This window comes from Cervus elaphus, chromosome 20 (assembly GCF_910594005.1).
Source record: "Cervus elaphus chromosome 20, mCerEla1.1, whole genome shotgun sequence".
In the NCBI taxonomy this organism is placed as follows: Eukaryota; Metazoa; Chordata; class Mammalia; order Artiodactyla; family Cervidae; genus Cervus; species Cervus elaphus.
In genome coordinates, this window is record NC_057834.1 from 43,777,049 (window position 1) to 43,797,764 (window position 20,716).

The following is a 20,716-nucleotide window of genomic DNA, read 5'->3' on the forward strand; positions in this document are numbered from 1 at the left end:
TGTTCAAAGCAGCTTCATTCACAATAGCCAATACTGGAAACAGCTCAAATGTTCTCTATCGAGTGAATGGTAAACAGACTGTGCTGTGTTACTGCCATGGAACATATCTCAACAATGAAAGAGAAATGAAATCTGCCTGACTCAACAATGGATAAAGTCAGAGAGACTATGCAGATAAAGAGGTGTGAAAAAACAGTATTTGCACTATGATCCCATTTCCATGACATTCTAGAAGAGGCAAATATACAAATGAAAGGAGTCTGGACAGTAAATGTTAACAAATAAATCAGAGGCCAATGACAATGATTTTAATGATTCCTCATTGCTGATTGAGTAGTCACTAAATCCAGGCAAAGGGGAAAATAACAGTAGGGCTGAGAGTTCCCTTGCTGGCCCAGTCTGATAGACAAAAATATTGAGGCACTGTCAAAGTCCATATACAGCAGAAGTAAAACCACCAGGTCACCAAAACAGCAATTAGTAAAGGTTGACAGTGCCCAAAAAGATGGTTCAGGAAGAGGGAGTGTTCTAACAAATTATGGAAGGACGCTCAGAGGTGTCCTGGTATAAAGCAGCTTATACAGTGAGGAGGTAGTGGCTGTTTATTCTTCACCAATGATTAGTTGTATCAATAAATTACAGTCTTCCTTGTGATAGGGACTTGGTGAAAAGTGGTTGCTTTCTACCAATTTGGGCGAACAATTTTGTTTGGTTTGGTTTGGTTTGGTTTTCAGAGGCATAAACAAGAATGGCACAAGGTAGGTTTTGTTCATTTTGCAAAATAAGCAAAGGGAGCTTTTCCTCGCACAATTAAACAGTTTCCTTTACTCAGGGAATCTTCAAGTCTGATCTCCATTTGTGATTGACCCAAACTCCCTGCTTTGGGTCCTGCTCTCAGTATAGCTTTCCTGTCTGTTGCCAGCAAAGCTGTAGTCAGGCAGAAGAATCACATGTTCGCTGTTTCCACTAGTTGGTTGTCAGAGCAGAGGGTGCTGTAGTCACGGTTCTTCATCATTTATAAGCGGTGATTGTTAAGTTCCTCCCGTAGTCCCGTCCTGATGGATACCATTTATCTAGTGAGTGGCTGCCGACAGGCAGTTAAGATCCTTGAGGGTGTAAAACGAAGGGCACTAGAGAGGTCAGTATGATGACTGGCCAGGGAACAATGGCCAAGGATTGAAAACGTCCTCGGAGCAGGGATTCCCAGGAGCCCAGACGAAATCGGCAAAACAAGTCTAGGGAGGAGGAGTCGCTTATCTGACACAGATTTTATCGGGTCTTTCTCCTGCCCGTCTTGAGTAACAAAGAAACTAGGCGTTCCACCAAGTACAGCACAGGAGGCTCCTTGCTGGGCTCCCTATATCCACAGCAGCGCGGAAGGAGAAATCGCCGCCTTCAGTTTCCTTCTGCTCAGACCAGGGATGAGAACGTTGAGATGAGTACTCTGTGGGTTACAATTGTGCAAGTTTCCAGGCGAAGTAAAAAGGCGGCAGCCGTCAGGGGCGACGGGTGAGAGTGCCGTGACTCGGATTCGAACCGAGGTTGCTGCGGCCACAACGCAGAGTACTAACCACTATACGATCACGGCGCGCCACGGCTCCTGCTGCCGTCGCAGCCCTTGCTCTTACCAGGCGGACGTAAATTCATTCCAGTCACTGCGCTGTTGCTGGACGGCAACAGGTATTCATAGACTTTCTTCCATCCCCGCCCTGTTTTCCAGTCCCTTCCTCTCAATTTTGATACATGGTGACTAAATCAAAACAGAAGCCAAGTCTTCCCTCCCAGAATCAGGCACGTGCCTCTGCACAGACCTCCAGGGAAGTCTCCTCATCCTGGTCCCCACCTCGCCGGCTTCTTTCCCGGCTCGTCGCGTTCGTCCCTTCGGACCGACCCCCCGCAGCCCCTGGTTCCGGCTCCCGCGCCAGCGACCGCGGACCAGCGCAGGGAGGGCAGCGCCCGCGAAGCAATCGGAGAGCCGTCACAGGGCCCACCGCGGGTTCAGCTTCCCTCGGGCCCCCCTCGGCTCAGGCCCGGGGCGTCTCGGGGGCGCTGCATCTGCGGCGGGTGAGGAGCCAGGCGCGGCGGGGACGAACCGCTGCCCTTCTGGCCTCGGAATCGCCCGACTGCCGTTTCCCCACGAGAAGCAACGCGGTGCGTCGAAGTCAGTTCTCCGGTTGTCCGAGGGTTTGAGAGGGTATAGCAGGCCGGGGAAAGGCGTGTGGCTCCGCCTGGGGTGGAACGGCTGTTTCTTCTCTACGGCTTTGAGAGGAACTGGACACGCGGTAGTCTCTGTGGCGCAATCGGTTAGCGCGTTCGGCTGTTAACCGAAAGGTTGGTGGTTCGAGCCCACCCAGGGACGCCTTCTGCCTACCTTTTTAGAAGCTATAGGTTTTCTTGGCTCTTCTCTGCCCGTCCTCTACTGTAAAGGCCGAAAAAGGCTCCCCTCTTGTCTCTTGTGTCTTATCCACCTCACAGGGACAGTAGGCAGGATCAGAAGACCATCACCGAGCCATACAGAAGAGCTCACCCGGAAAATAAAGTGAAAGTGAAAGTCGTGGCCGACTCTGAGACCCCATGGACTGTCCATGGAATTCTCCAGGCCAGAATGCTGGAGCGGGTATCCTTTCCTTTCTCCAGGTAATTTTCCCAACCGAGGGATCGAACCCAGGTCTCCCGCATTGCAGGCGGATTCTTTACCAACTGAGCTATCAGGAAAGCCCCAACCGGAAAATAGGTCCCCTGGAAATCCCTGGGATGTCAGCGTTAATTTCTGAATTGCTTTTAACGACGGGATTACTACCGTCTTTTTTTCTGCATGTAGTATTAAATAGAGTATTTAACCCTTTCCATATGCTTTTGAAATTAAGCTGGTTTTATGATTTCATGGTTACAAATAATGCTGTAGTCCATCCTTGTACACACATCGTTGGCCCCTTGTACAAGGTCTTCTATAGCAAAGAGTCCTGGAAGAGTAATTGCTCTGTCACATAGTGTTTACACGGTTCGTATACAATTCTATTTCTGCTGACACATGTTGGAACATAAGAATCTTGCAGTCACTTTTTTGGTATATGCGGAATCATATATTAGATGGCAACTAAAAATATTTACAAAAAATTTTAAATGGAATAGCTGAGTACTCTGGTTTCTAGAATTATAAGTGTTAATTCCCATTTAAAGATATTACCTCTCTAGTACATTTAATATACTTGAACACATAAATTTAAAATTTTATATTTATTGGATGCAATATTTGTTTATTTGATCAGTACAACCACTAGAGGAAATTAAGGAAGTGCAATTTAATTTGGATTTTCAAGTCAATATAAACCCAAGACTTGTATAGAGTAGACTATTATGTTATTATTATTTTCTACATTATGAGAAAATGCAAAAGAAAATATATAGTTACTTTTAGACCAAATTATTAAACCATTCTAACTTTTCTGAGTCACCTCAAAAAAATGATATAAACCTTTCCAATACCATTATACATCAAATATTTAAATTATATAACTTCTTAAATATATTAAGATACAATTTATTATCAATTTCATTTCTTCCTTTCTTTTTTTTTTTGTACCAAGTAACCAAGAACATCAATTGAATCTATAGCTAAACCTTTTATTTTCTCATGTTAGGAATTCAGCAGCATATTTTTCTTTCAGGAAATATTGCATTTAAATATAGGCATAAAACTTTTTCTCTAAAAATTCTTCATTTTCTCATTTAAAATTTACATTTAAAGTTATGTAAATGATTATTACTTTCCCTAAACTAACTGGGGCATTAGCTCCTTTAAATTTTTACATACCTAATTTGTCCTTTCTCTCTGGAGGAAGGGAGAGTATGTTGATTTGTTTCTAAGAAACTCTATTTAAAAGGAGAAAATTCCATCAAACTGAGGGTATTATTTAAGGTGAAAGCAGATGCAATGATATCTAGCAAAACCACTTGCCAGTGAGGGAAACAAAATGAAATAATTAAGCAGCACTATTGCTTAATGTTGAAGGACCCTCACTGCTGAAACCGAGAAGGCAATGGCAACCCACTCCAGTACTCTTGCCTGGAAAATCCCATGGACGGAGGAGCCTGGTAGGCTGCAGTCCATGGGGTCCGCTAAGAGTGAGACACAACTGAACGACTTCACTTTCACTTTTCACTTTCATGCGTTGGAGAAGGAAATAGCACCCCACTCCAGTGTTCTTGCCTGGAGGATCCCAGGGACGGGGAACCCTGGTGGGCTTCTGTCTGTGGGGTCACACAGAGTCAGACACAACTGAAGCAACTTAGCAGCAGCATTGCTGAAAATCAGAGTAATTCTGTGATACACTTATGAGTCACTAGTGTATGAATCTATGCATGAAGTCATTGCTTTTCATCCATTTTTAATAAGGACTAAACTTGCTTACAGTTCTGGAAGTATTCGATCTTGATTAGTAGAGCTGTCACAAGTGCTCATGTTGCTGACTCATTGCTTTTTCATAATGACATAAATGTCTCTTCCTCAGCTTTCTGTTGTCTGATTTAAACAATCCTTAAAGGTCATTTACATGATTTTTTATTTAGAAACTTGAGTATACCAATGAAAGAGAGCTGCCTGTTGCATGCTGAAACATGCAACAGTATTCTTCCGGTACTAATTCTTTTTAAGTGTAGCTGTTTATTAATTTTAAGAGTTCCCTATGGGGGGAACCATGGTGTATTAAGATCATCCTTATTTTAGATAGTCCCATTTTGCAGTTATTGACCACTATTGATTGGGCTCATATGATTTTTACCAAATTGTGGAAAGACAAGAGGTGGACACCTTTTCCCTACTGCAGTGTTATTATTTCATACTAATGAAATACCAGAATCCTCAGGACAAGCAGCAGTTGAGAAAGCCTCACAGTCTGGATAAGCTGTCAACTTCTACCTCACAGGGAATGGATCCTTGTCAACCACCACTCAACATGGATTATCCCCAGAAGTTCACTTCTTAAATTACAAGCAGAATCCCACAGTGATGGGAGAGAACAATGATGCACAAATGAGAGGAAGAAAAGAGACTTGTCCAATAAACACACTTAGTATGTAAAAGCCAAAGAGCTCAATTTTGTTCGTGAGATTCAACAGTAGAATGGAGCAAAGATCCAAGGGTCCAGGTCTGGAGGAGGAGCCTGTCGGGGGCAGGATTCTATATTGACTCTAATGATGTGTTAATTTTTATGGACATAGTTGGGGGGGGGGAGGAATAATAGACAAATTCAAATGCCAATTCCCCATTTTATAGGAGGGAGGATAGGCACTAGATTATTTTCATCAAACCAAAATGTATAAATAAAAGAGGAAAAGGGAGAAAGAGAAAACATCCAGGATCAGCGAGATTTTTCTCCTTGGAGAAGTTGCTTGGTAGGAGGTTGTCAAAGAAGTCATTCTGGCCAGTCTTCTCTGCACCTCCTTGACTAAGTCATCAGAGAAAGCAATTACAGTTATTGGAAGACTCTAAAAATATTGCATGTTTAGTTTTCCAACATACAATATAGAGTATCTCTGTGTAATGTCCACAGTGTCCGTCTGCTGTCCTTCCCCTTGTTGTGTCAGGAAGGCACTGCTCCCTTTATTAGTTAGAATATCATAGAGAGATACATAGAAAGACTGTTGTGTTGGCAAGTAAATGAAGAAAAGGACATTGAAAGATTAGAAAATAAATTGGAATATGACTCAGTCTCACTTCTGTAGAAAGCAAATTGGCAGGATTTGCCAACATAAGAAGTGTATAAACACTGAAGGTAGCAATTGCACATCTAGTTCTCTAGACTATGGAAATACCTGCAAAAGTGGTCAACGGTATGTGTACAATCACGATGACTGCAGCAAATTCATAATCATAAAACCATGAAACCAAGTAATACACAAACTATGGAAGAAATATCCTTATCAAAAATAATGCAGAGGATAATTATGATGATGATTTCTCTGATAACATAATTGATAGAGCAAATACTAATCACTGGTCTATTAAAAGTGAAAAACTTGAGGCAAATATATTTTAACTTACTGTCCAAGCCTTTAAAGACTGAATATATATTTCACCCCAGCAGAACATAGATTCTTAGGTCTCTTTCCAGAGTTCCTGAGTTAGAACACTCTTACAGAAGGTGTGTTGTGAGAACATAGCTAGCGCTAACCTGACAGTAGTTGTAAGGTAGACAAGACCCAGAATAGACAACCGTGAATGAAATGGAATAAAAACCACTCCCACCATTCTTGGATGGGTTAGAACCACCAGCCTCCTGGCTAACAGCCTACTGCATTAATAGTATGCACCAGAGACAGTAGTAGTCACATTTTCTGGACTCCATATGGAGTGCCTGCCTGAGTGAATGCTAAGTCACTCAACTGTGTCCAACTCTTTGTGATGCCACGGTCTGTATCCTACCAGGCCTCCTCTGTACCTGGGATTACCCAGGCAAGAATACTGGAGTAGCTTGACAAATCCTCCTTCAGGGGATCTTCCCAAACCCTTCTCTCCTGCATTAGCAGCTGAATTCTTTCCACTGAGCCACCTGGGAAGCCCTGGAGTAGACACATACTAACTCCCAGGATTGGTAGGGAGGAGTAGGAAAGAATTTGTGCTTCTATCCCTCCCTCGATCCCTTTCTTGTCCACTCTCTCCTGACTCTTCTTCTCATCTCTACAACTGAGAAATTCTGATATACAGACATCTGTGAAGAAAGACCCAACTAATCTGTGCTCAGGAACACAAACTCTGGGTTGTAAAAATGGTTCTGCCCTTGTGTGGCCTTGGATAAAGTAAATCTTTTGTGCCTCACTTCTTTCATCTGTAAAATGGGAGCCATAAGAGCATTCTACTTCATTTTGTTGTTTTTAGATGTGCCTGGACTTAGTTACTACTGGATCAATAATGTTAAATGCAGGGAAATCATAGACAAGATGATTTTCATTATCCTTTTCATCTTTTGACTATCACTATCCCTATTTATTTCACCTTAAATTAGTTTTGCATCTTTTAAAAACTCTTGCATTCAGTATGTCATTCCTTTTTGTTGCTAAGTAGTAATCCATTGCATAGATATTTTACAGTTTCTTTATCATTCTCCTGATGTTGGATATTTGGATTGTTTTAAGTTTTGGTTGTTGTGAAAAAGCTTCTATGGGCATTCTTATTATAAAGTGTTTTTGTGGGCACACTCCTCTTCCCCATTTCTCTAGGTTGACTACTTGAGGAAGGATCTGATGGAACCTAAGAGGAAGGGTGAGTATTTAATTCTACAAGAAACTGCCTAAATATTTCCCCAAATGCTTTTACCAATTTATAGTTACATCAACACGTGTATGAGAGCTATGGTTGTTCACAAAAATTCTCTCCTTGACCAAAGTCTAGATCAGGCTCCTCTGAACTCTCTTCTCAACTACAGCCTGAATTTTAATCTTCAGAATTGGTCTTTGCATTGTCCAATTTCAGCACAAATCCTGCTAAGTCATTTTAAACAGAACACCGCTACCATGATTCCTAAAAAGGCTCCTCCGCCTCCACCACCACCACACCCCAGCTGATGCCTGATCACTTTGGCTGACATTCAGCAAGAATCCCTTAGGTTGGCTTAGCATAATCTCCCCGTAACTCCCGATATTTCCTCTTAGTAACGTTCCATCAACTAACCCTCACCGTGCATCTTGGCTATAAATTCCAACTTTTCTTTGCTGTTTTCACAGTTGAGCCTGATCTCTCTCTCTTACCACCAGCCCACATTGCAGGAGTCCCCCTGCTACATATAATACGTATTTATTTGAGTTCCACAAATGATGCATTGAAAGAAAAATGGGCCCAATCTGAGGGTCAAACCTAGCTGGCTGAAGTGGCCCTGGGTGTGAGATATTTTCAGTAGTGTCTGGTTGTTTTGTCTCGTTTCCCCGACACCTACAGGTCTTCACTTAAAACTCTTCAGAAATCACTTTCTTGGCTAAAAGATTTTAAAGTACTCTTACCCCAAGTAAGGGCTTCCCTGGTAGTGCAAATGGTAAAGAATCTGCCTGCAATGCGGGAGACTTGGGTTCAATCTCTGGAATCTCTGGGTCAGGAAGATCCCCCGGAGAAGGAAACGGTAACCCACTCTAGTATTCTTGCCTGGAAAATCCCATGGACAGAGGAGTTTGACGGGCTACAGCCTTTTTGCATTTCCTTTTCTTGGGGATGGTTCTGATCACCACCTCCTGTATAATGTCACAAACCTCTGTCCACAGTTCTTCAGGCACTCTATCAGATCTAATCCCTTGAATCTATTTCTCACTTCCACTGTGTAATCATTAGTGATTTGATTTAGGTCATACCTGAATGGTCTAGTGGTTTTCCCTACTTTCTTCAATTTAAGTCTGAATTTGGCATTAAGGGGTTCATGGTCTGTGCCACAGTCAGCTTCCAGTCTTGTTTTTGCTGACTGTATAGAACTTCTCCATCTTTGGCTGCAAAGAATATAATCAATCTGATTTCAGTATTGACTATCTGGTGATGTCCATGTGTAGTCTTCTCTTGTGTGTTGAAAGAGAGTGTTTGCTATGACCAGTGTGTTCTCTTGGCAAAACTCTACTAGCCTTTGCTCTGCTTCATTCTATACTCCAAGGCCAAATTTGCCTATTACTGAAGGTATTTCTTGACTCCCTACTTTTGCATTCCAGTCCCCTATAATGTAAAGGACATCTTCTTGGGGGTGTTAGTTCTAGAAGGTCCTGCAAGTCTTCATAGAACCATTCAACTTCAGCTTCTTCAGCATTACTGGTTGGGGCATAGACTTGGATTACTGTGATATTGAATGGTTTGCTTGGAAATGAGCAGAGATCATTCTGTCATTTTTGAGATTGCATCCAAGTACTGCATTTTGTACTCTTTTGTTGACTATGATGGCTACTCCATTTCTTCCAAGGGATTCTTGCCCACAGTAGTAGATATAATGGTCATCTGAGTTAAATTCACCCATTCCAGTCCATTTTAGTTCGCTGATTCCTAAAATGTTGATGTTCACTCTGCTCTTTGACCACTTCCAATTTGCCTTGATTCATGGACCTAACATTCCAGGTTCCTATGCAATATTGCTTTTTAGAGCATCAGACTTTATTCTCATCACCAGTCATATCCACAACTGGGTGTTGTTTTTGCTTTGGCTCCCTCTCTTCATTCATTCTGGAGTCTCCACTGATCTCCAGTAGCATACTGGGCACATACTGACCTGGGGAGTTCATCTTTCAGTGTCCTATCTTTTTGCTTTTTCATATTGTTCATGGGATTCTCAAGGCAAGAATGCTGAAGTGGTTTGCCATTCCCTTCTTCAGTGGACCACGTTTTGTCTGAACTCTCCACCATGACCTGTCCGTCTTGGGTGGCCCTACACGGCATGGCTCATAGCTTCATTGTTAGACAAGGCTGTGGTCCATGTGATCAGACTGGTTAATTTCCTGTGATTGTGGTTTTCAGTGTGTCTGCCTTTACCCATCAGAGGGCAGACAGGGTGCTTTTAGATGAGGAAATCACCGAGGATTTCTTCTCCCTTAATGTATTTCCACCTCTTCCTCCGTCTCAGGATCGTTTTTGGATCCTGACTGGACAGGACTTTAAAGGAAAGGCCGCCCTTCTCCTACCGGTCTCTTCCTGCCAGGACGTTACTGCCCTGGGGGGTCAGAAGGAGGCGGGCAGCGGGAGCCGCAGAACCACAAAGTCTCCGCATGCGCCCGCGAGCAGCTAGGCCTCTCAGGCTCCAGGCAATTTGAACCCACTCTGCCCGAAGCTCCTCTGCCAGTGTCGCACGAGGTGTGCGGCTCCAGATCCCGCGAGAGCAGCTGCGCTGAGGCGGCCGGGCAGTCAATAACCTGCCCGGGAGAGGCAGATTTTGACAGACTAGGCAGAGGAAAGCCTCAACTGCTGCGAAATCCGTGCACCGGAGGTTAAAAGTGTCAAACCTGTAAAAAGCAGTGCTAAGGGGAAGGTTCACAGCAATACAGGCTTACCTCAAGAAACAAGAAAAAAGTCAAATAAATAATAATAATAACCTAAAGCAACCTGAAAAGGAAGAAATGAAGAACCCCAGGGTTAGTAGAAGGAAAGAAATCTTAAAAATTAGGGCAGAAATAAATGCAAAAGAAACAAAAGAGACCGTAGCAAAAATCAACAAAGCCAAACACTGGTTCTTTGAGGAGATAAATAAAATCAACAAACCATTAGCCAGACTCATCAAGAAACAAAGGGAGAAAAATCAAATCAACAAAATTAGAAATGAAAATGGAGAGATCACAACAGACAACACTGAAATACAAAGGATCATAAGCGACTACTATCAGCAACTATATACCAATAAAATGGACAGCTTGGAAGAAATGGACAAATTCTTAGAAAAGTACAACTTTCCAAAACTGAACCAGGAAGAAATGGAAAATCTTAACAGACCCATCACAAGCATGGAAATTGAAACTGTAATCAGAAATCTTCCAACAAACAAAAGCCCAGGACCTGATGGCTTCACAGCTGAATTCTACCAAAAATTTAAAGAAGAGCCAGCACCTATCCTACTCAAACTCTTCCAGAAAATTGCAGAGGAAAGTAAATTTCCAAACTCATTCTATGAGGCCACCATCACCATAATACCAAAACCTGACAAAGATGCCACAAAAAAAGAAAACTACAGGCCAATATCACTGATGAACATAGATGCAAAAATCCTTAACAAAATTCTAGCAAACAGAATCCAACAACATATTAAAAAAAATCATACCTCATGACCAAGTGGACTTTATCCCAGGGATACAAGGATTCTTCAGCATCCACAAATCAATCAACGTAATACACCACATTAACAAATTGAAAAATAAAAGCCATATGATTATCTCAATAGATGCAGAGAAATCCTTTGACAAAATTCAACACCCATTTATGATAAAAACCCTCCAGAAAGTAGGGATAGAAAGAACATACCTCAACATAATAAAAGCTATATATGACAAACCCACAGCAAACATTATCCTCAATGGTGAAAAACTGAAAGCATTTCCCCTAAAGTCAGGAACAAGACAAGGGTGCCCACTCTCACCACTACTATTCAACATAGTTTTGGAAGTTTTGGCCACAGCAGTCAGAGCAGAAAAAGAAATAAAAGGGATCCAGATTGGAAAAGAAGAAGTAAAACTCTCACTGTTTGCAGATGACATGATCCTATACATAGAAAACCCTAAAGACTCCACCAGAAAATTACTAGAGCTAATCAATGAATATAGTAAAGTTGCAGGATATAAAATTAACACACAGAAATCCCTTGCATTCCTATACATTAACAATGAGAAAACAGAAAGAGAAATTAAAGAAACAATTCTATTCACCATTGCAATGACAAGAATAAAATACTTAGGAATATATCTACCTAAAGAAACAAAAGACCTGTATATAGAAAACTATGAAACACGTGAAAGAAATCAAAGAGGACAAAAATAGATGGAGAAATATACCATGTTCATGGATCAGAAGAATCAGTATGTGAAAATGAGCATACTATCCAAAGCAATCTATAGATTCAATGCAATCCCTATCAAGCTACCAACAGTATTTTTCACAGAACTAGAACAAATAATTTCACAATTTGTATGGAAATACAAAAAAACCTCGAATAGTGAAAGCAATCTTGAGAAAGAATGGAACTGGAGGAATCAACCTGCCTGACTTCAGGCCCTACTACAAAGCCAGTCATCAAGACAGTATGGTACTGGCACAAAGACAGAAATATAGATCCATGGAACAAAATAGAAAGTCCAGAGATAAATCCACACACCTATGGACACCTTATCTTTGACAAAGGAGGCAAGAATATACAATGGAGAAAAGACAACCTCTTTAACAAGTGGTGCTTTGAAAACTGGTCAACCACTTGTAAAAGAATGAAACTAGAACACTTTCAAACACCATACACAAAAATAAACTCAAAATGGATTAAAGATATAAACATAAGACCAGAAACTAAAAAAAAAAAAAAAAGACCAGAAACTATAAAAGTCCTAGAGGAGAACATAGGCAAAACACTCTCCAACATAAATCACAGCAGGATCCTCTATGACTCACCTCCCAGAATATTGGAAATAAAGGCAAAAATAAACAAATGGGACCTAATTAAACTTAAAAGCTTTTGCACAACAAAGAAAACTATAAGCAAGGTGAAAAGATAGCCTTCAGAATGGGAGAAAATAATAGCAAATGAAGCAACTGACAAAGAATTAATCTCAAAAATATACAAGCAACTTCTGCAGCTCAATTCTAGAAAAATAAAAGACCCAATCAAAAAATGGGCCAAAGAACTAAACAGACATTTCTCCAAAGAAGACATACAGATGGTTAACAAACACATGAAAAGATGCTCAACATTGCTCATTATTAGAGAAATGCAAATCAAAACCACAATGAGGTACCATTTCACGCCAGTCAGAATGGCTGCTATCCAAAAGTCTATAAGCAATAAATGCTGGAGAGGGTGTGGGGAAAAGGGAACCCTCTTACACTGTTGGTGGGAATACAAACTAGGACAGCCACTATGGAGAACAGTGTGGAGATTCCTTAACAAACTGGAAATAGAACTTCCATATGACCCAGCAATCCCACTGCTGGGCATACACACTGAGGAAACCAGAATTGAAAGAGACATATGTACCCCAATGTTCATCGCGGCACTGTTTATAATAGCCAGGACATGGACGCAACCAAGATGTCCATCAGCAGATGCATGGATAAGAAAGCTGTGGTACATATACACAATGGAATATTACTCAGCCATTAAAAAGAATACATTTGAATCAGTTCTAATGAGGTGGATGAAACTGGAGCCTATTATACAGAGTGAAGTAAGTCAGAAAGAGAAACACCAATACAGTATACTAATGCATATATATGGAATTTAGAAAGATGGTAATGATAACCCTGTATGCGAGACAGCAAAAGAGACACAGATGTATAGAACAATCTTTTGGACTCTGTGGGAGAGGGCAAGGGTGGGATGGTTTGGGAGAATGGCATTGAAACATGTATATTATTGTATGTGAAATGAATCGCCAGTCCAGGTTCAATGCATGATACAGGGTGCTCGAGGCTGGTGCACTGGGATGACCCAGAGGGACGAGATGGGGAGGGAGGCGGGAGGGGGGTTCAGGATGGGGAACACATGTACACCCGTGGCGGATTCATGTCAATGTATGGCAAAAACCAATACCATACTGTAAAGGAATTAGCCTCCAATTAAAATAAATAAATTTATTATTTTTTTTTAAGTGTCAAACCCTGAAGTCAGTTGAATCAATCTCCACACCTGTATCAGGAGAGTCGAAGACTGAAATCAGATCAAGAAAAAGATTTTGTGGATGAAAATCTACAGTCTAAATTTTTACTCTCTCCAACTCCCTAGACCTCTTGACCCAGATTAAAAGGGTTTCTGTGATTAGATCAGTCCATCTGGATAATCTCCCCATTTCAAGATCAATTTTGTTACATCTACAGAAGTACCTTTTGCCACTTAACATAATTACGCAAATAGCAACCATGAGAAACCAGGAGTGGTTATACTAGCACCAGACAAAATAGACAGGAGACTTTACAATGATAAGATGTTACCAGAGATAAACAGTGATATTTTATAATGATAAAAGGGTTAATCCATCAGGAAGCTAGAACAGTTTTAAAGATAGTATATATAACATAGTCCCATAATACATGAAGCAACAAATGACAGAATGACAGAATCAAAGGGAGAAATAGACAATTCCACAATAATTACTGGAGACTTCAACACCACACTTTCAATAGTGGATAGAGCAATCAGGCAGAAGGATAATAAGTAGACATAAGAGTTAAACAACATGACCTTACAGATACCTGTAGATACTCCACCCAACAAGAGCGGAAACTATACACTAAGCCATAGAATAAGTTGAAATACATTTAAAAAGACTTAAGTCATACACAATTTGGGACACACCAAAACTAGTCTAGAAGGAGGATGGCAAGGGGGTTGGGTAGCGTGTCTTCCTTCACTTTGTCATGAATATTCAGGGGTTCTTATGGAGGTGGCAGTGGTCAGACATGTGTAGGCCACCTGGAAAAGCTAGGCAGATACATATTTCAGGGAAGTTGCCCTAGTCTCAGGCTTCCAAAACCAAGGAGGAATTGATAGGTAGGAAGTAAGCTGAGGTCAGGGGATGACTTTCTGTATTGCTTATCTGTGCCTCTCTTTAAAACCTCAGCTTCTTAAGAAAAAAAACAAAAAAAACAAAACAAAAAAAACCTTCAGCTTCTAAGTCACTAAATCCCACTGCACTGGAGTGTTGTAGGTTACCACCAACCACCACAGACCTTAATGTTTACTATGACCTTGATGTTTACTAAACCATCATAGGCCTTGGTGTTTACTTAACATAGATCTTGATGTTACTTTGTCTGAGAAGACAAATACAGGTCAATAGCTTTGTGTCAACACAAACTATAAATCAAAGTTCTATGAAAACTGCTCTAGACATAAGGAATAACATTTGCTTACAAGTCATCCCAAATTATGGGGCCACTACAGATATTCAAAGAAACATACAAAAACTGTTAGTGACTTTGACAGTTTGAAAGAAGCCCTGTGGTGCTAGGATGACATTCACAAATGACAAGCACAAAATCTTATATACAGATTAAAACACAAAGCAACCCACAAGAGAAGAGGAGGATGGGGCTGGAGGCAGGGAGGTCAAATTTGATTTCAAGTTTAATGAGAAGCCTATATGTTTTCCCAGCAAGGGAAAAGAAGCCTCCATAACACTGGTTTACAGCAAGAAGGTAATTAAGACACAATCTGGGGACTTCTCTAGTTGTACAGTGGTTAAGAATATACCTTGCAATGTAGGGGGAAAAGGTTCCACCCCTGGTGGGGGAACTAAGATTCCATACGCCATGGAGCAAATAAGGCAACAAGCCTCAGCTAGAGAATCGATGCAATGCAACGAAAGGTCCCACATGTTGCAATCAAATAATAAAAAAGGCATAATTTGCTCAGTAGTACTTGTAAATTAAATTGTTACATAAAAGCAAATTCATGTACTCAACACACAATGAGGCCAAACAATACCAAAACATTGGAATCTGGAACAGAGAAAAGTTCATTGTAGGGCCAAGCAAAGAGATGGGTGTTTCATGCCTTAAAAACACAGAACTCACCCAAAGCTTTTGGCAAAGCCTTTTTATAGGAATAGTGAGGGAGGGATGTGGTTAGTTGTTGCAAACTTCTTGGTGTCAGAGACTTTGTTCTTGAGTTCAGGTCATGATCAGGTAATGATGTTCCTGTGAATCTCTTCCAAACGAATGTTATTCTCTGTTTTGGCAAGAAAGGGAAAGGTCCCAAAACAAAACTTTCATCCTCTAAGGTCTTGGTTCTGGTTAAGAGAAGGCAGATCTCAGTTGGTGGCTTGCACAGGGCAAAGTCCCCAAACCCTGCCCAGCAGTCATCGCTGGGGGAACCAGTGCCCAACCCACTGACCCTCAGGCTTCTCAGGTCCCCCAGATGGAGGGTGGGGTGGGAGGTGGGAGTCATGAAGACTGTGACCCAGGCAGACTGACACTACTATTAAGTCACAGAGACAGGGATGTGTGGGGTGGGGGTGTGGGGGAATTCACTGCTGCCTCAAGGCCTGGGCCCAGTCAGTGGGCAGCCTTGGTGAGGGCCCCGGAGCCCTACAAGACACAGCCGCCAGCCTGCTCCCTGGGCCCCCAGCTCACCCACTGGCCCAAGGCCGGATGAGTTGGAAGGCCCCAGGGAGAAGGCTGGGATCCACTTCTTACCTCACTTTCCACCTGATGACCACCACTCCACCTACTGTTGGCTGAGTCACTCATTGATGAAAGCTCACTGACAGTTTCTCACTTGTGGACAGGGCCCACTGTGGCACCAACCAAGGGCTAAGCAGAACTCCTGAAGGTCCCGCAGTAACTGTTGCTGCTAACAGGGTGTGGGGTATTGGCACACAGCAACAACCTGTGCTAAGGGCTGCACTCAGCCGGGCTATATTACAGTCACTGTATTATACTCAGGATTTTTTTCCCCTACAATGTTAAAATGGTGTGAAAAAACTAGAGAAACAAAGAACATCAAGACTATCTAAAAGTTTTCCATTTTTCTACAAGAAAAAGTATCTTCATGACAGTCCTTAAACAATGAAAGAATTGGAAAAATCTCAATTCCTTCATGTTTTCTATGCTTGCAAGAGTAAACATTACAAAGCAGGCTTAAATTTTAGAAAGAGATAGTTTTGTGGTATCAGTACAAGGGTACACAAATATGGAGAGTGGCTGCTGAGGGAATGTCCCTGTCAGTGGCGACCTTCAGAACAGACCAGGTGGCCTTTAGTATCAGTATGGCCTAGTCCACTGGAAGACAGGAGCTCCCAAAATTACATGACACCCCCATTTTCCAGTTCTGTTATGGCAACTCCACGTGGTTACCTGCCAAGCTGGGTCCTCCCTCTGGCACTTGTGTCAGAGCCTGACCTCTGAGCTTTGGCTTCTTGTGCCTTATTTTTACAATTAAGGATTCTCAAAAGTTGTGAAATGCTGACAAAGTCTAGACCAAAAGTTAGTAATAAATTATATCTATATTCTTTACAAACCTGTTAAAAGACATTTCTTCACTTAATGAAAACTTATGAAGGTATAATTTACATACTATAATACTCACCCAGTATCATTGTCTGCTTCATTTATTTCAGTAATTTACCGGGCAGTACATCCATCACCATAATTCATTCATTTGTCTTTAATTTCTTATTTCTTTGGGTTTCTTCTCCCAAGGCTCTGGCTCTACCTCTTCCACCCTAAGCTTCAGCATGGCAGTATCTCTCACCACTTTCTCTGGTCCGAGGACAGAAATGGGCATCCTGGAAATCAACCAGTGCTTGAGCCCCCAGCTGGAAAAAAGGAAATAGGACTTTCAGAAACTCACAGAGAAATTCCTCATGTCCCAAGCTACTGTTTACTCCCTGGCCAACTAGTCGCATACAGTAAGTCCTCAGGGTCACAGTCACCATAGTGATAAAAGATTGTCCATCTTTCCCCAAAGAAACTAAACAAGCTCCAGACTTTCTTTTCCCTCCTTCATCAAGATAATCTCATCCTTACTACACTCCTAGAAAGGTAGAAACAGGTACCTTACCCCCACTTTGCAGAGAATGGAGACACTGAGGCACAAAGGAGTAAAGTTTGCCATGAGAGTGTAGGAGGAATAGAGGTTAAGATCTCATTCAGGCACTAAACTTTCTTTTCTCTCCCAGGAATACATTTCAGATTCTATAAACATATAATATAATATCAGATTCTATAAACATATAATATAATGTCATTGTTGACTTAAACATCTTAGGATTAATTCAAATTTTTGCAGCTCATCCATTTGCAAAGCACTGTATTAGTTGCATGAGGGCAGAATGAAGTGATAGGATATCCTGCCTACCTTAAAGGAACTTAAAGCTGTCTGCTCCCAACTGAACCATATAAATTGGAGATGAGAACACTAATAGCAGACAGCGAGGGAAGTCCTGATGTCTGGAGCAAGATCCTTCCCCCATATATGTTCAAAAAAGACATTCCTCAAACTCTTGTGAGATTGAGGGTATTTCCTGCAACTCAGAGGCTCCTTAACACCTTTGCTGTCTCTCCCTGAATATGAATTTGTAGACAAAAAGCAAGTCCAGGATCTGGACTTTGAGACACACAGCCCAAATGAAAATGAGGCCAAGTGGAGGAGACCTCCAGTCCCAGGAATGGGCCAGGTCAGTGAAGAAGCTAGCACTTCATGATCCACAGTCAGCCTTCACATTTGAAAATCCATTGGAGCATCTCAAGCCTATTCAAGACTGAGAGGATGAGTGGAGCTGTCATGACTGAGGAATGAGGGAACGAGAGCACAAGAGGGACAGGGATATAAGGGGAGGATTCTTAGTGACACTGAAGTTGTTTGCTTTCAATTTTCTATGATTATTTTTCAATAAACCTATGGGGGATAAAATTTTCTATCCAACTTACTGACATGGACTAAAAAGTTAAAATTAGCTCTCAGCCTTAGCACCATCTTTTGAAAGAGAAACTTCTGCACCATGTGAGTGAAGTGGAGGAAGAAGCAAATGTGCAGGCTGAAGCACAAAAGAAGATGAGGCAGAGGTCCAAGTGAATTTGTACACCAATGGAAGCCACAGAAGCAGAAACAAGGGAAGCCAGAGGCCAGGGATGCTGGTACAAATTGTGGACTGCATGCCTACTATCTAGAACTTGTCTCAATGGATCTGGAACATCTAGGACCGTTTTGATTGCCTCGACCACCATTGAGAGATCCACCTTGCTCATATCAAAGCTGTCCCTTTTGGTCCTTTGCCCTGGACTTGTGAAACTATGGACTAGTTCTCTTCTCAGTTGTGGCTGAAAGTAATGTCTACAATAAATCATCTATTTTGTTGTCTTACATGAAAAAAAAAAGTTTAAATTAAAGCCTACTTATCAAAGAAGTGAAATGACAAGCATTGGGGTATGGGAATGTAAGGAGATTCTTTCTTTATATCTTTTATTGTAATCATAATACAGCTTCTTTGAAATTGTAGTGTGAGGCTGTCACGGCTAACGCCATGGCAGGCAGCCTAGATTAGGAGTAGGCCTGGTTTCCCGGGGTAACATAATTATCAGGCCTCCTGGAGCCAGCCAATCAACATATGCCTAGCCAGAGAAAAGGGAACCTATCAGGGGAAAGCTGAAAGCCCCATGGTGGGCCAACAAAAATTACCTTGCAACTGTGTAACCAATCCACTTATGCCAACTACCCACTGTGTAACCAATTCGATTGCGCCAACTACCTGCTGCTTATTTTGACCTAATAAATACCCGAGAGAACTGGGGCTCGGGGCCTTTCGTCCTCACACACCTGGTGAGGGCGGGAGGCCCTGGCTCGAGTCAGTAATAAATTCCCCTATTGCAAGTTGCATTGTTTCGAGGAGTCTTCTTTCCCGACCGAGGACTCGGACTACGGGCAGAACATTTGGGGGCTCATCCGGGATCCCTTGACTGGGAAAGAATGCTCTTTGGAACAAAGAGGAAAAAAGACAGGTAATAGCACCGGTGCTCAGGCAGGTTTAGAAAAGACCAGAGTAAAGTCGAGGCCCTGCTGTGAAGCGGGAAGGTGTCTGGCGTTAGGGAAAGCTTTCCATGAGGGAACGGACTGGCCGTTCCGGCTGGTGTGAGGCCGAGGCCAGCGAGCACGCTGGGAGGCAGCCAGCTCTGCGGGAAGGAGACCTCCTCTCCTAAGCCCGAATCTGGGGAACAGTGAATGCCATACGGTAAGGTGACCCTTGTTCCAGAGGATCTGTGTTGTCGGCTGATGTATGTCTGTCTGTGTGTTTTTCTGTATAACTGCCGGCATTGTCTCCTGTCTCATTGTTCTCTGGTGTGTCGTTGTCTACTTCTTCCTATAAAGCCTGGGAGCCTCATTTCTGTTTCTGGGAATTTCAGTGAACAGGCAGACAGTTGTCAGGGCAACTGACAAGTCCCGGCCAGGGCTACTCCCTGGCGGATTCTGAAGGCCTCCCAACAAGGCAGCCCCAGTAACGGGAGCCCAAGAGGGTGAAACTCCTTTCTTTTTTCTCGTATTCTAAACCGAGAATCTGGCCAAATAAAAACCCATCTGTGTGGGCATGGGACAGGCACTTAAGAGCCAATAGGGCGCCTGCCACTGGAAGACTCCCGTGAAAGGATAAGGGGGTCACGGAAGGGGTTGGAAACCCTTAGGGTGCCCGCCCCCAGCAAGAAAACTTTCGTACAACGACTAAGGCACTCAAATAGTTCCACGAAGCATACCACAAGCCCAACCTCCTGGCCGCCACCACTCCCAATAGGATTTATTGGTGGTAATTCTCGGTGACTTTCTTCTGACTCTCGCTATGGGGCAAAGAAAATCTACCTTACTCTCTCTCATGACTGATCATTTCTCGGATTCAGGGCTAGAGCATATGATCTGTCACTACTGGTTACAAAGAGTAAATTAATAACCTTTTGCTCTGCAGAGTGGCCCACCTTCCAGGTTGGATGGCCTCCAGAAGAAACTTTTCAACCTTCTGTTATTCGGGCTGTGAAAAAGAAAAAGTTACGGCTCCTGATCCCTGGGGCCACCCAAGCCAAGTCCCATATGTTATGGTCTGGCAAGATCTAGTAAAAGATCCGCCCGAATGGTTAAAACCTTTTGTTCACAAACTCCCTGATTCTCCTAATGTACAGGCCCTGGTTATAGAAACTCCCACTCCCCCAGAGGAAGCCAAGAAGTATAAGGGCCCAAAACCGGTCTTGCAGGAATCCTCCGACCGGAACCTGATTGACTTGGAGACGGAAATTAGGCCCCCGCCATATGCCCCTCCTCCGTTCCAGGTTCCCCCTGGGGGGAGGAGCCCCCCCCCACCCCCAATGAATCAGAAGGGACAAGAGAATCCCTACCCCGGAGAAAGAATAGAGAAAATAGGGGTGAGCAGGATCATGGGGAACCTTCATCTACTGTACAGGCACTCCCCGTCCGGGTTGGACCAGCTAACCCGGACAGAGAGCGAACCTATCAATACTGGCCCTTTTCCCATTTTGTTCACTCATAACCCCACCTGGGATGATTGCCAGCAGCTGTTACAGGTGCTCTTC

At 42.6% G+C, this 20,716-nt stretch overlaps 2 non-coding genes across 2 annotated transcripts; one reads left to right on the forward strand and one right to left on the reverse strand.

Moving 5' to 3' along the window:
• Positions 1-1,516: 1,516 nt before the first annotated feature.
• Positions 1,517-1,588, reverse strand: TRNAH-GUG. The gene has a single exon. It is a non-coding gene; the product is annotated as a tRNA-His (tRNA).
• Positions 1,589-2,285: 697 nt separating this feature from the next.
• TRNAN-GUU lies at positions 2,286-2,359 on the forward strand. The gene has a single exon. It is a non-coding gene; the product is annotated as a tRNA-Asn (tRNA).
• Positions 2,360-20,716: the final 18,357 nt, after the last annotated feature.